The following is a 13,446-nucleotide window of genomic DNA, read 5'->3' on the forward strand; positions in this document are numbered from 1 at the left end:
ATGGGCTACCATGTTTAACAAAACATTGGTTCAATTTCATTTCTCATTAAAGAAACCAGCTAAACATCTAACAAAGTCACAAACTTTCACAGAATGCACAATGCCAAGACAGATGGTCTTCTCTGCATTTCCTATCAGTACCTTTCTTCCCATAATTCACATATAGGAGTCTTTCTTTGGGGTTTTGAAATTTAATGGCTAGTGAAGTCATGATGGGAAGACAGTATATCTTTAGAAAGCAGATAATGTGGCACACTGATATTTTTCAAAGAACTGATTGCAAGGGTACTAAGATGTTTGGGGGTTGAGTTTGGAATCAGGAATTTCCTAGATGATCCTCAAACTCTTTGGGGGAAGTTGCTATTTTAATGGATAAATAATTCTCTTGTAAAAAACAGACTTGCTGTTTCTTTAAAAAGCTGTTTCTATGTCTTTTCTTCCCAATTAAAAATCTCTCATTGTGTAGATATGGCTTTAATTTGAAGCAATATGGTATTCTCTTTTTTCCCCCTTTCTAACTAAACAAACTCTGTAAGAATTAGCTTTGAGTTATTCCATCTGTGGACTTTTAATTTTGTCATAAAAACACAGAAGCCTGGCAGGGAACTCTTTCCAACTGGCTACATGTATCATCTTGTCTGAAAGCTGGTTAAGTAAGTATGGCATTTAAAATGAAAAAAAAAACTTCATTTATGGAACTAGTTCACACGAAGTGTTTGCCCACTTCTTTGACCATCTGTTTATGTTGACAACCACCGCCCCACATTGTGCCAAAGTGCCCTTGGCTATTAAAAACAGTGTTTTGTGTGTGAGTGGTGTGTGTGTCCTCACACATGTATGTGTTTCTGGGGTGCCATTTTCTTGAGAAATGTCTTGTTAAAGGTTTCATATGATCCATGTGGAGATATTTCAGGTCATTTGCTGTTCAGGAAACATTGCACTGAAAATGCTACAATCCCAGTCATTTTTAAAGAAGCTCCCATTCCCTTCTCCCCATCCCTCCCCCTTCCCTTAGGTATTGAAATGTCTTCTAAAAGACTATGAATATATTATCAAAATACCTGTTGAGTTTGGCTAGCATGGTAATGATATTATGTGTTGAAGGTGAATTCAAATAGGAATCTAAACATTTCTGAGTACAGAAATATTTTGGGAATGACTCAGGAATCCTAAGCTCTTGGCAAGATTCTTTTTGCCAACAGGAATATCTGAGTTGATATTTTAATTCATCAGACACCAGGGTAACCTTTCTTTTACATTTAACAGTGTAAATAAAGCCTTTGGGGGCAAGATGGCCACCTTGAAGAACTGTGGACACAGGAATTGCCAGTCTGGCATCATCATTGTTTTTCATCCTTTGAACAGCTACTTATCAAAGGTTTTAAGCAATGACTTATTAAAAGTCAATCAGTGCAAAATACTGTTTTAAGCTGAGCTGGAGAAATAAAATGACATGTTCTCAGTTGTACCAAAATTACAATTCTAGTGGGAAGGATGAGACATGATTGAAAAGAAAGATTAGACAACTAAGAGATTTTGTTAAGTGGGGATCAAAATTTTACAAGTTCCAAGAATGGAGAGGTTTTGGTGGGCTGCTGAATGTAAGTGACAGGTCAGCTTCTGTGCTGGAAGGGCTTCATCTTCTCTTTCTTCAAAGACCCTAAATTATATGGAATGTACATGGGAGCAACTGAGAAGCTCCTAATTTCCCCTGAGCATTAAAATGCATGTGATAACACCAGAGGACCATCATGAGAGCAGTGATATTTATATACTTGAGTAACTCACAGGGATACAATGCAGGGTTAGAAACAAATGTATGATTTGGGAACTAGTATAATAAACTGTCACAGAACTCTTTTAGATAAGGTTTAGTGGGTATCCTTTGTCTGGCTCTAATCTGTAATTATTTTTATTATTACATTTTAATCCTCTAAGATGAAGTGATGATTTTATTTTATTTTTACCATTTGGTTTTTAAATAGGTTTGCTTTTTCTCAAATAATTTTCCATGTGTTACCATCGGTTGCCTTAGAATTCTTTCTCAGAGCCTGGGTTGAGCTGAATAACAGATATCATTTCTGACAGCTGTAAAGTGAGGCTAACGAACATCCCAATGAGGATGTACGGTGCCAGGCTCATCCATCCAGCTGAATTTGCATTGTGAGTGCAAATAGCTGCATGTCATGGCCCACTGCTGCCCAGGGCTGGAGTCATTTATTTAATAACTCAGTTCACAAGCATTATAAGGTAACTGCAACAGTTCATATTATTGAAGACAAATAAGAAATAAAAAAATGCTGCATAGAAAAAAGTAATGTTTTAGTTGTTCTTCTCACTGACTGCAGTTGTTTAAATGCTGAACATTACAGTTACACCTGAGGAGTAAAATGTGAACAATTTCTACTAATTATGGAAACTCTGTGTTTCCAGCTGTGTCATTTGATGGCATGCATTTTTTCTTTGTGTTTGTTGGGAAGGATTTTTAAGATGTGTTTATTTTTGTAACCTTCAGTATTTAAAGTGCAGACCATTTATGCATTTTAGTAAATTGAACTTGCTTGTAATAGTTGCTACTTAGAAACATTTGTGAGAAAATGCATTAACAACAACAACAAAACAAAACAAATCCAGTGTTATATATGGATTGTTTGTTTTACTTGTAATGAATTTTCTCTCCTTTTTTTGGATCTCTTCCCATCCCCCTTTTGTTCATCTATAACTAGTCTAGGTATTCAGCCTTACTTTGAATATTACAAAGTTATCATTGAAACAGCAAGCTACAAGTAAAACAAAATGAACCAATTTTTAAGGGGAGGCAAAAAGAGTGCTAAAATAGCAACGTAAAGTTACAAACTTTAATTTAAAATATATAATCAGGGGCACGTGGGTGGCTCAGTTAGTTAAGCATCTCCCTTTCGCTCAGGTCATGATCTCAGGGTCCTGGGATCAAGCCTCATGTCAGGCTCCCTGCTCAGTTGGGAGTCTGCTTCTCTCCCTCTACCCTCCCCTTGCTCATACTCTCTCTCTCTCTCTCAAATAAAATCTTTAAAAAATAAAGTAAAATATATAATCATAATGTTAAGGGTGAAAAATTATTTTGCATAGTAGATTCTCAAGACATATTGAAATGAATGAGTGAATAAAATATATACCTTTGTGATGAAATAACACTGACAGAAATAATGAAAAATCTTGGATATATTAAGTGAGTCTTAGCGAGTACCCATAAACATCATGTCAAGACAACCAAATCCTTTAATTTGTTTTTCCTGAATAAAGATATTTTCTTCCAAAGAGAGGATTTTTGAGTATTTAAGAGCAAGTCAAAATTGGAAAAGTCCAATATAAGGTACAATATAAATAAAGAATAAAGATACTTAAACATAAAGTAAAACAAAGCGTTTATTTATAATTTGTTGTGTTGATATTAGTATTTTACAATTTGGAAGAAAATCCAGTTTCAAACATAATAGAAACGTGAAATTTATTCCTCTATGAATTGCAAAACTAAAAAAAGAAAAAAGAAAGAAAGAAACACAAAAAAACCAAACTGAATGTGTTTATAAGGAAAAAAAGTTCTTATTCTTCTTGGATTGTTTTTACAAAGATGAGATTTCACAAAAGTATTTTAAAGTAAACGTCTTATTTCTATTTGGCCTAATATGTGAAACTATTAAAAAAACAACAACCAGGGGTGCCTGGGTGGCACAGTAGGTTAATTGTCCAGCTCTTGGTTTTGGCTCGAGTTGTGATTTCAGGGCCATCAGATGGAGCCCTGCATCAGGCTCTGTGCTCAGCTGGGAGTCTGCTTGAGATTCTCTCTCCCTCTCCCTCGGCCCCTCTCCCCAACTCGTGTGCATGCGGTACACTCTCTCTCTAAAAGAAATCTTTAAAAAAAATAAAAGCACAGATTAAACTGTTAATAACTTTTCTTCATGTCCTGATGGCAAGAATAAGAATAGTAATTCCTTTATTCATTTAACTTTTCCTGATAACTTAATCATGATGAACAGTTGCTGTGCCAGACACTGAAGATAAGCCTAAAAAAAAAAAGAACCAGTTCTTCCCCTGGAAGAATTGTTTGCACTTTAGTAAAAGGAACATACATGTAATGAAATAATTACAACACGGTGTGAGGAGCAAGAGGTCAGAAAGTCATTCTGCATGATGTAATATTGAAGATTCAGTGTGGGTCTTTAAAGATGAATGGAAGGTTTAATAGCATGACTCTGGAAGCCTAGGGAGGGGCAAAGTAGGGCAGAGGGAGTGGAAGGAGGGATGAGGAATGAGGTTAGAAAGGAAGTAAAAGGCCAGGTTTTGAAAGACCTTAGGTAGCACAGGTATCAGGATTATGTTCTGCTGTAAAGATCAGAAAATCCTCCTCTAGAGGATTAAGCAAGTATAAGGTTGATCTTTCTCACATACCTGGCAGTCTGGGGTGTTTATTTTATAAACACTTCCATGATGCCTATTTTCTAAGCACATTATAGATATTAACTCATCTGATGCTGAATAACAACCCTGTGAAGTATGTTTTATTTTTATCCCTATTTTACAGATGGAGAAACTAAGACGGAGAGTAGTTAAGTAATGTGCTCAATGTTGTATGAAGAAGTGGTGGAGTCAGGTTTGAATCCAGTTTGTCTTAAGCGTGCCCTGAGTGACTCCACCATGGCCCACCCAGCCCACTCTGCTGTCAGGTAGGAGAGGCTCACCACAACACAGCAGGGCAAACAGCCAGAGACTGCCATGTCCCCAAACCGTAAGAAGTAGAGACAAAGGGGTCTGGAAGGAAAAAAGGAATCCTATCTTATCTGAACATGTCTTTGTTATGTAAGAGTGGAGGAGATTCAACTGGAATAACACACGCTCATCATTCAAGATCTTGTGCTTCTGATAAGAATGAGATAATATTACTTGACAATTAAATACCCTGGAGCTTTGGACTCTGCTTATAGCAGAGAATAGACCAGCACATATGTGATTGGACTCTCAAGAAACACTTGACAGTAAGAGGTGGATAAATATAGCAGGTGGTCACTTAGAGTGAGGTTGAATGTAATTTGGGGCTGAAAGTTTATTTAATCTCTAAAATGTATTTATATGGATGACCTTACTGAGTTAATAATTCTGTTTTAAAAAGTGAGTTTGAAATATGTTTTTATTCTAAATAAATGGATATTTTTATATACAAAAACAGTAATAAGCTTAGATGCAAAAATGCTTTATTTATTTATTTTTTGGCTTTTTAGATCTTTAAAAAAACTATTTTATGGTATCTGACAAGCTATTTTAATGAAGCCCTACTAGCTAGAATGTTAAATAGACTAAAGGTAAAAAGAACTTCTTTCATTATTCCTGCAGTATCTTTATAAAACATACAAGGCCTATTATATCATTCCTTTGCTTAATAATAAAAAAAAATAGTGTGTTTCCTTTGCCTACAGAAGGTACCACAATTTGGTCTTACTCTACACTTTCAGCTTCTTCTCCTGCATCTTTATGCTCTGTCCACATAGAATTTCTCTCTATTCTCTACATGGCTGATGCCCTTACATAACAGATGCCCTTTCAATCCCTACGCCCTTTGCATTGGTTCCCATAACCAGAATGCTTTTGCCCTTACGCCCTTGGGGCATGTAAGCCTAGCCCTCATCTCCTCCATGAAGCCCCTATAGCCACCTAGAGAGAATTATTCATGACACTCCTCTGTGTTCCTATAACACTGCTAAGCTTTTACCTCATTCTTTTTATGATGATGAATTAGTCTTTAATCTCTTCTCATACTAAGGCTTAATTGGATGTACTATATTCATAAAATCAAGGGAATTTGAGTTGGAAGGAGACTTAGAGATCAGTTAGGACAACCGTTTCATTTCACCAGAAACAACTGAAATTTGAGAGGACTGTCCAATTTACTATTTCTTGTTAGTTCTAAGACTCAAACTAAAACTATTTCCTGGATCTGTGCTTTTTCCATCATATATGTTATAGCCGTGTGGTAGAATAATTGTTCTAACCTCCCACCTCCCCCCACCTTAAGATGTTCACATTCTACTCCATGGAATTTGTAAATATGTTAGGTTATATGGCAAAGGGAAATTAAGGTTGTCAATGGAATTAAGATTGCTAAGTAGCTGAAATTAAAATAGGGAGATTATCTTGGTTTATCTGGCTGTGCCCAATGTAATCACAAGGGTCCTTTAAGAGTGGAAGAGGAAGGTGGAAGAGTGATGTGACATGAGAAAGACTTGACAGGCATTCACTGGCTTTGGAGATGGAAAGGGGCCATGAGCCAAAGAATGTGGACAACCTTTAGAAGCTCAAAAGGCAAGGAAATGAGTTCTTCCCCAAAGCTTCCAAAAGGAATACAGTCTTGCTGACACTTTGATTCTAACCTGGGGAGATCCTTTTCAGACTTCCAACCACCACAACTGTAAATCATATATTCGTATTGTTTTAAGCCACTAAGTCTGTGCTAGTCAATTATAGCAGCAATAGGAAAATAATACAAGCACTTAAATCCAACTAAGGTAAAATGGATAACTCAAAGCTTAGTGAAAAGGAACTTAAACACTGTGATATACATGCATTTTTAAAAAGGCTTATTGTATTTTTACAACTTTGGATTTATTCTGAAGATTTTTGGTTTTATTTATTTATTCATCCAACAAATCACTATTGAATGAGTGACATTTGCTGTGTCAGAACTGAGGTAGATCGAATTATTAGCCCTAATGTGTTCTCTTCCTCCCTGTATCCATATCCTTCCCATGACCTCATTATAGATGAGGTGTACTTTTTTTATCCTTTGGCTTTAGACTTGGCTATCTAACTTACTTTGGCCAATGATATGAGGGCAGAAGTGACAATGTGCCAGTTTTGATCCAAAGCTTACAAGGCTGCACATAATTCTGCTTGCTTTTGTATGCATTTGCCATTCCATTGCTTTAAGAAGAGCCTCCCTTTGTCTTTTCCTACTTAACTTGAACAACACATGAAAAACACTTGGAACAGAGTACCAACCTGACCCACAGACCTATGAGTAAAAATAAATGCTTATTGTTCTATGCCACTGATATCGCTGAGTTTGTTATACTGCCTTGTTATGGCAGTGGTTGACTGGTACTATTATGTAAACAAATGATCTATATACACTTGTATAAAGATTTTAATAGTAGAATATGCAGCGTAGTATAGGTATATTTCAGTATGATTTCAGAGTATAAAAGAGAGCTGTATCAAAGCACCTAACTCTGAGTCAAGACAGACTTCATACTGAAGTGACATTTGAGCTGAGTGGGAAAAGATAAATACAATTCCTGTAGGCTGATAAAGGGTGTAGGTGGGTATATAGGAAGGATTATGCATGGTAATTACAATACTTTTAAGCAAATTTAACGGGAATTTAGAGTTTTAGCTGAAGAGGCTGGTAAATATGCCCCTGATTTACTATGGTTTTGCCTTTTAAATCATTTTTGCATAGACTCTACAAAGTAATATTCCTCAGGTAGTTTGTTAAGCAGATATCATATCTACTTTCTGTGATGATCATCACAAGATTATGGTGTACCTCTTTAAGAGAGTAAGAGAGCAGAAGGAACAAGAAATGAAAACGGACTGGTTTTAAGAGGCTCCCCTTGATCCAGGTAGAGTCTAATACCTCCTTCATGGGGATGGGGGTTGTTTCCCTGTCTCTTTTCTTATGCCCCAGAGAACACTACCAAAATCATGCTTCTTTTTCTGAGAGTATTTTTAATGCTGAATTGTTCTTTCCAGCTGAATTGCTCTTCGCTCACTTGAAGTGTCAAGTGGTCTCAATTAAGCATGGAAGTCAATAACTAGCAAGAAGAATTAATGGATTATGAGAAGATTATGACTATTATCTTTAACCTATGTCATGAGTGATACTAATGAGACCACAGCCATTGTTTAATGTCCTTATTTTTGGTTTCTACTAAACTCTGGGGCTTCCTGCTACACCCTAACCCTAGTTAGCCATTTCCCAAATGCACATTTGAAGCCACAAGGGGAAAAGAAGTGCAGGGTCCTCCCCATCTAGGAAGAAGAGCATAATTTTCCAAATGATCCTTCATCAGTAGTATTTTTGTCCAACAAGACACATATATGGTCGTGATTACTATTTCAACAGAGATTTTGAATTCGTTCAGGAGCAATCTTGGGAATACTTAAAAGCATGTGCACATTGCAATGTCTGTTGAACTTCCCTCTATCATATCTGAAATTTACAATTTTAATTCATATGTAATATATTTTTGCTACTTAACAAATTTCATATTTACATACTCAAATTCTATGCAACCTGCAGGAAAACATGCATACTCTTTCTCTATGGGAAATGACATGCAATTCTAGCATAGGCAGAATTGAAGATGTTAATGCAGAGGGATCTGCAAGTGTAACTAATATGATCTTATATTTAAACAATTCACAAATAAATACTACGGTTGGATTTAGATACCAGATGTCAAACTACATAGTAATGCAGATACAGTTGCTTGCCTCCCTGTCACTGGTCTCCAGGAAGAAACAGATGGTTAAAAAGATATGTAGCTGAGGCAAGGCATGGAAATAGGAAACCACAGAGCAGAAATTCTGCCATTTAAGCAACAGTAATTTTCTAGTCTGGAAAACCTGGCTGTTTTATACCTCCACTTATGCACTTAAGCAGTTTAAATGTGAAACATAGCAAAAATAGTCCAAGCAAGGTTGGCAACATGCAAATTTTGCAATGCATAATTACATCTCAAAAATCTTGGAGGCAGACGCACAGCAGTAAAAAGTAAACACTTGTATGCAGTTGAACACAATTATGTGGTGGTTATTACCTAAGCTCATTATAACTTCAGAAGGGGCTCTGTGAACTTGTGCTGTAACTAGCAGGTCAGGCAAAATGCAAATAAGTACCAAATTTGAAAGCAAGTGATAAAAAAACCAGATACAATTTAGACTGGGAGTCTATAATTTGGCTTTTAAAAATAATCCTCAGCAAGAATCACCCTCATTACAATAATGGCTTGTTTATTCTGCACAACTTGTTTGCAATTACAGACCCTCTTTCAAAGCTGATTTCAACAGGAAATAAGAGCATGCAAAAAAAGGGAGAGCTTTGTGGTTGGTCAGTTGTTGTAATTAGAGTGGATGCATATATGTATCATAAAACTGTTTACGCCTTTACTCCCAATATTTTAATTTCAGATTCCTGTCATTGAAATTGAAAGCCTCAAAATAGTCTATTATTCTAAAGAAATCATTATAATTGAATTTCTAATGAGGGTGTCTATGGAGCTTTGTTCTTGGTATTTCCATTATAGGACTGGAGTCCTATGCATCTATTATGATCAGGTGACCATGAAATGATGAGCTACAGCTGTTACAAGACATGTCTCTGCTGGTACTTAATTCATGGCAAATACACATTTTATTGCTAATGTATTTCCTCATTCATTTCTCCAAATATTCATTCAAATATTCATGGGGTACCTATAACAAGGAGGCTTAGGTCATGATTTAAGATGCCAGGCTGCCTGAGTTTGAATCCTGGCCCCATTACTTACTATAGTTCTGACCTTGGCCTTAAAATGAGGATGATTTTAGTATCTTCCTTGTAGGATTGTTGTGAAGATTAACCAAGTTAATACACCTAGAGAGCTTAGAAGGGTACCTGGCATATAGTAATATGAAACCTATTAGTATATTTGCTGGGCCTTGGGGACAGGGTGGTGAACAAGATGGAGATGGTCCCTACTTCGATAGAACGTATGTTCCAGGTAAGAAGAAAGAAGGCATTAAGCGACTAATCATCCACTTTTTTATTTATTTAATTTATTCACTATTTATTTAATCATCCACTATTTAATTTATTAATTACCTTTGCGATAAGTACAATAATGAACTGTAAAAGTATGAAGCTATTGTATAAACTGGGAACTTGACTTGTTCTGGTCAATGTTTGGTTTCCAGAAGGAAGTAACATTGAAGACCTAAATGATAAGCAGCAGTTATTCAGGAGAATAGATATTAGGAGAATATTTAGGAAAGTTGTTCTCTATATAGAAGCCATAGGAGAAATGAAGTTTCAGGTGAGAAAGTACATGAAATTCATAATTAGAGATCCTATCACTGGAAGCAACTCAAACAATTATAAAAATGGTTTGCCCTTAAATTGAGTTTCTTAACATTGATTCCTCTTGTTCTTCTAGTTAGACTCTGATCCTTTGCAAATCATTATCCATGCAACTCACTGTGAAATCCTTGTTTTTCATTGGTATCGGTACTTTCATATTCTAACTAGTTCATGACAACGTTGTTCTCCACTGTACTTTGTTGCTTTCAGGAAGTCAAAGTCCCAATTCAAAAATTCATGAAAATAGATGTGTAATAAGCTATATATAATATATTTGCGTGCATGTATATAATTTTATATTAAATTTATAACTTCGTTTTTACAAATTGGCTTCAGGCCATATGTAAAATTTCACATTCTGCTTTTTTCTTAAGATTTTCCATGAAATTTTTTGGAAGTTTTATGGTATACCTTGAAAATAAGATTTTTTAAATAGTTTTAAAATACAATGTATCGTTCTTTAATTTATTAGACATTGGACATTTACAGTGTTTGCCAATTTTCATCATAATAAGTAATGCTGTAAAAATATCTTTTTAGAACTCTTTGGGCAAATCTTAGAGTAGATTCTTAGTAATAGTATTACTATATTAAGGCCTATGGGCTTCTTTTTAAGGTTCTTTGTACATGTAGCAAAATTGCTTTATAGAAACATCAAATTTACCAGCAGTGAATGAGATCACTGATTTCAATACTTTTTCAATAGTACTGAGTATTGACAAATAAAATATAGACTCTTGTTTTAATTTACAATGACTTAAACATCATTGTTTGCTGTGTTCATATTTATTTTGCTTTCTCCATGAATCATCAGATTTTGTCTTTTGCTTTTTCCTACTAGGATACTAATTTTTTTATACTGGTTTATTAGAGATCTTTCTGTATTAAAGGTAATAATCCTTTGCTTGGTATATATGTGGAAGTTTCTAACTATTCCAATGATATTATTTAGCAATGACAGTTTTAGAGCTTTGCTTTCAGAATTACTTTAAACCACTTTGTAAACCATGTAAGAATATCCAGGTCTCAAAAAAGAAAAGGAAAAGTTTATAACTGAGTTGATTTCCTCTCATTTATTAGGTTTGATCAAATAATGAATATCTGATTCAAAGTAGTCAAATAGATGTATCCTAAACTTTGAGGTCATTTGAGGCATCTTGCAATACACACATACACACACACACTATTAAAGTCTCATAAATATTTAAGGAAACTTTGATGAATGGAAATAAATATTAGAAAATAGTGAAGGACTGTATAATCCTACAGAAGTGCACATACTTAACAGCTTTCTGATGTTGTTAGAGGTAGATTATAAATTTGTTTCTAAGCTTACTTGTGGTCAGAGGAAAGAAAGAAAATCAGTTATAAAATGCACAGTGCCCATAAGACAAAAACACACTATTGTCCTGGAAAACAGTGCTTTTTGTGATACTGTGACCTAAGTATTTAAAATATCAAAATATACATCTATAATAAAAAGCAAATAAATTGGGAAAATATTGAAATAGATGTGACACTCAAATAGTTAATGGTTCTCATGTATATTAATGACAAAAAGATGAACCCTCTAATAGAAAAAAGATAAGGGGCATGAACAAGACATCCTCAAAAGAAGAAATGCATATGACTAAAAAATATTTTTTAAACCCTGTTCTTATTAGAAATAATAGAAATACAAATTGAAACATCAAACAGAAGTCAGTTTTTACTTACCATATTGACATAAATTAAAGTAATGTTCATTTTTGTGAGGATTCAGGAAATCAGCAGTCTTAAGCACGACAGTTGGGTATGTAAGTTGATATGATTTTTCTGAAAGGCATTTTTACAATGCATAAAAAGTCTTAATAACCTACTTACTATTTGACTCAGCAGTTCTACTATATTGTATCATCAGGAAATCTCAGATATAGACAAAGATTTGGTGGCTGCAAAAAAGCTCATAGCAATATTGTTTATAATAAGGAAAATTCAAACAGTCTCAAGATTCAACAATTAAGATTTTGTTTTAATAAATTACAGGTCATCTCTTATAAATACGTATTAGCATAAGAACTTGGCCAAGAAAGTCACACTCCAAAGAGTTATCATTAGTGATCACTTGGTAGTGGGGATTCTGAGTGTTTTAAACAGCTTTCTTCATCTTTTATACTGTCTTCTGTTTTTTCTACAAAGACTAATATTGTTTTGTAAAGAAAAAAATTACTTTTTATTTAAAAAACAAAAGAAGGACTCTCTTCTAGTGGGGATGATGATGTCTTCAACAACCTTTATATAATACAATTATGAATTTTATATGCTTGTAATGATCCTCAGTGTAGATTGGTGTCTAACACTGAAGCATAATTCTTTTTCAAGCAATTGTACCAAGGTAAAATTATGGCTTTTAAGCATGGCATTCTGATTGAGTTTGAACTAAGAATATTTAAAGAATTATGAGAACTGCCTGACCTTCAGACAATCTTCAACAAATAAATTTCACAAAATTTGGCTTCCAGTAAGAATCGGATAGGAGTGGCAGACATCAAGGTGAACAAAGGCTCCAGTTTTGCAATTAGACATCCAAGTTCTTATTCCCATTTGGCCTCAGTTACTAAGACATTTCTAGAAAGACATTTAAACTCTCTAAGCCTCAGTTTTGTCTTCTAAAAAATAGTATAATACTAGCTCTCACATAGGACTGTTGTAAGACTTAAGTGTGATAATTCATTAAGAACCTACCATAGGACTTAGCTGCTGGGGTAAAATATGGTAAATAATAAATGTTAGTTATAAAATTGTATGATTAATTGAGATTTCAAGATTATGTTTTCTGTGAAGGAACTATTCCGTGAATGAGTTCAAATGCAGCTATTTTCCGTTTCTGACTGAAGCAGATGTAGATGATTTTCATTATTGTTTTTAGCTCACATATAAAATAAAACTTCTAAGCCAAACTAATTCTTGAATAGATGGTCACTTTGCCTCATAAAAAAGATTAAACCCAGGAAGTAGTTCTAGACTACTTTTTAAACTCAGTTTTGTTCCTAAGTTAATATCTACAGTTTTATAACTTAATATTTTATAACTAAAAAACAGTCACATCTGCATAGGGTTACATATATTTCACATATTATTTTGACTATATGGGTAATACCTCTTGATAGAAATTCCTTCTAGATTGTGAGCTTTAAAAAATGAAAGAATCATACATAAAACTAATAATTTGGATTTTAACAGCAACAATAAAAAGCCCCCCAAATCTAGGGATCAGTAAATTGTCAGTGACCTTAACAAATTATCTGTATAACTGC

The 13,446-nt window shown here is 34.5% G+C and overlaps 1 long non-coding RNA gene across 2 annotated transcripts in view; it reads left to right on the top strand.

The window, feature by feature from the left end:
- LOC116630075 overlaps window positions 1-13,446 on the top strand; it is a 140,157-nt gene that overhangs the window by 17,815 nt on the left and 108,896 nt on the right. For both annotated transcript variants that reach the window (XR_004298873.1, XR_004298874.1), the window contains exon 2: window positions 4,562-4,703. This is a non-coding gene — a long non-coding RNA (uncharacterized LOC116630075). The remainder of the gene's footprint in view (window positions 1-4,561; window positions 4,704-13,446) is intronic.

This window comes from Phoca vitulina, unplaced genomic scaffold, assembly GCF_004348235.1.
Source record: "Phoca vitulina isolate PV1807 unplaced genomic scaffold, GSC_HSeal_1.0 scaffold3, whole genome shotgun sequence".
In the NCBI taxonomy this organism is placed as follows: domain Eukaryota; kingdom Metazoa; phylum Chordata; class Mammalia; order Carnivora; family Phocidae; genus Phoca; species Phoca vitulina.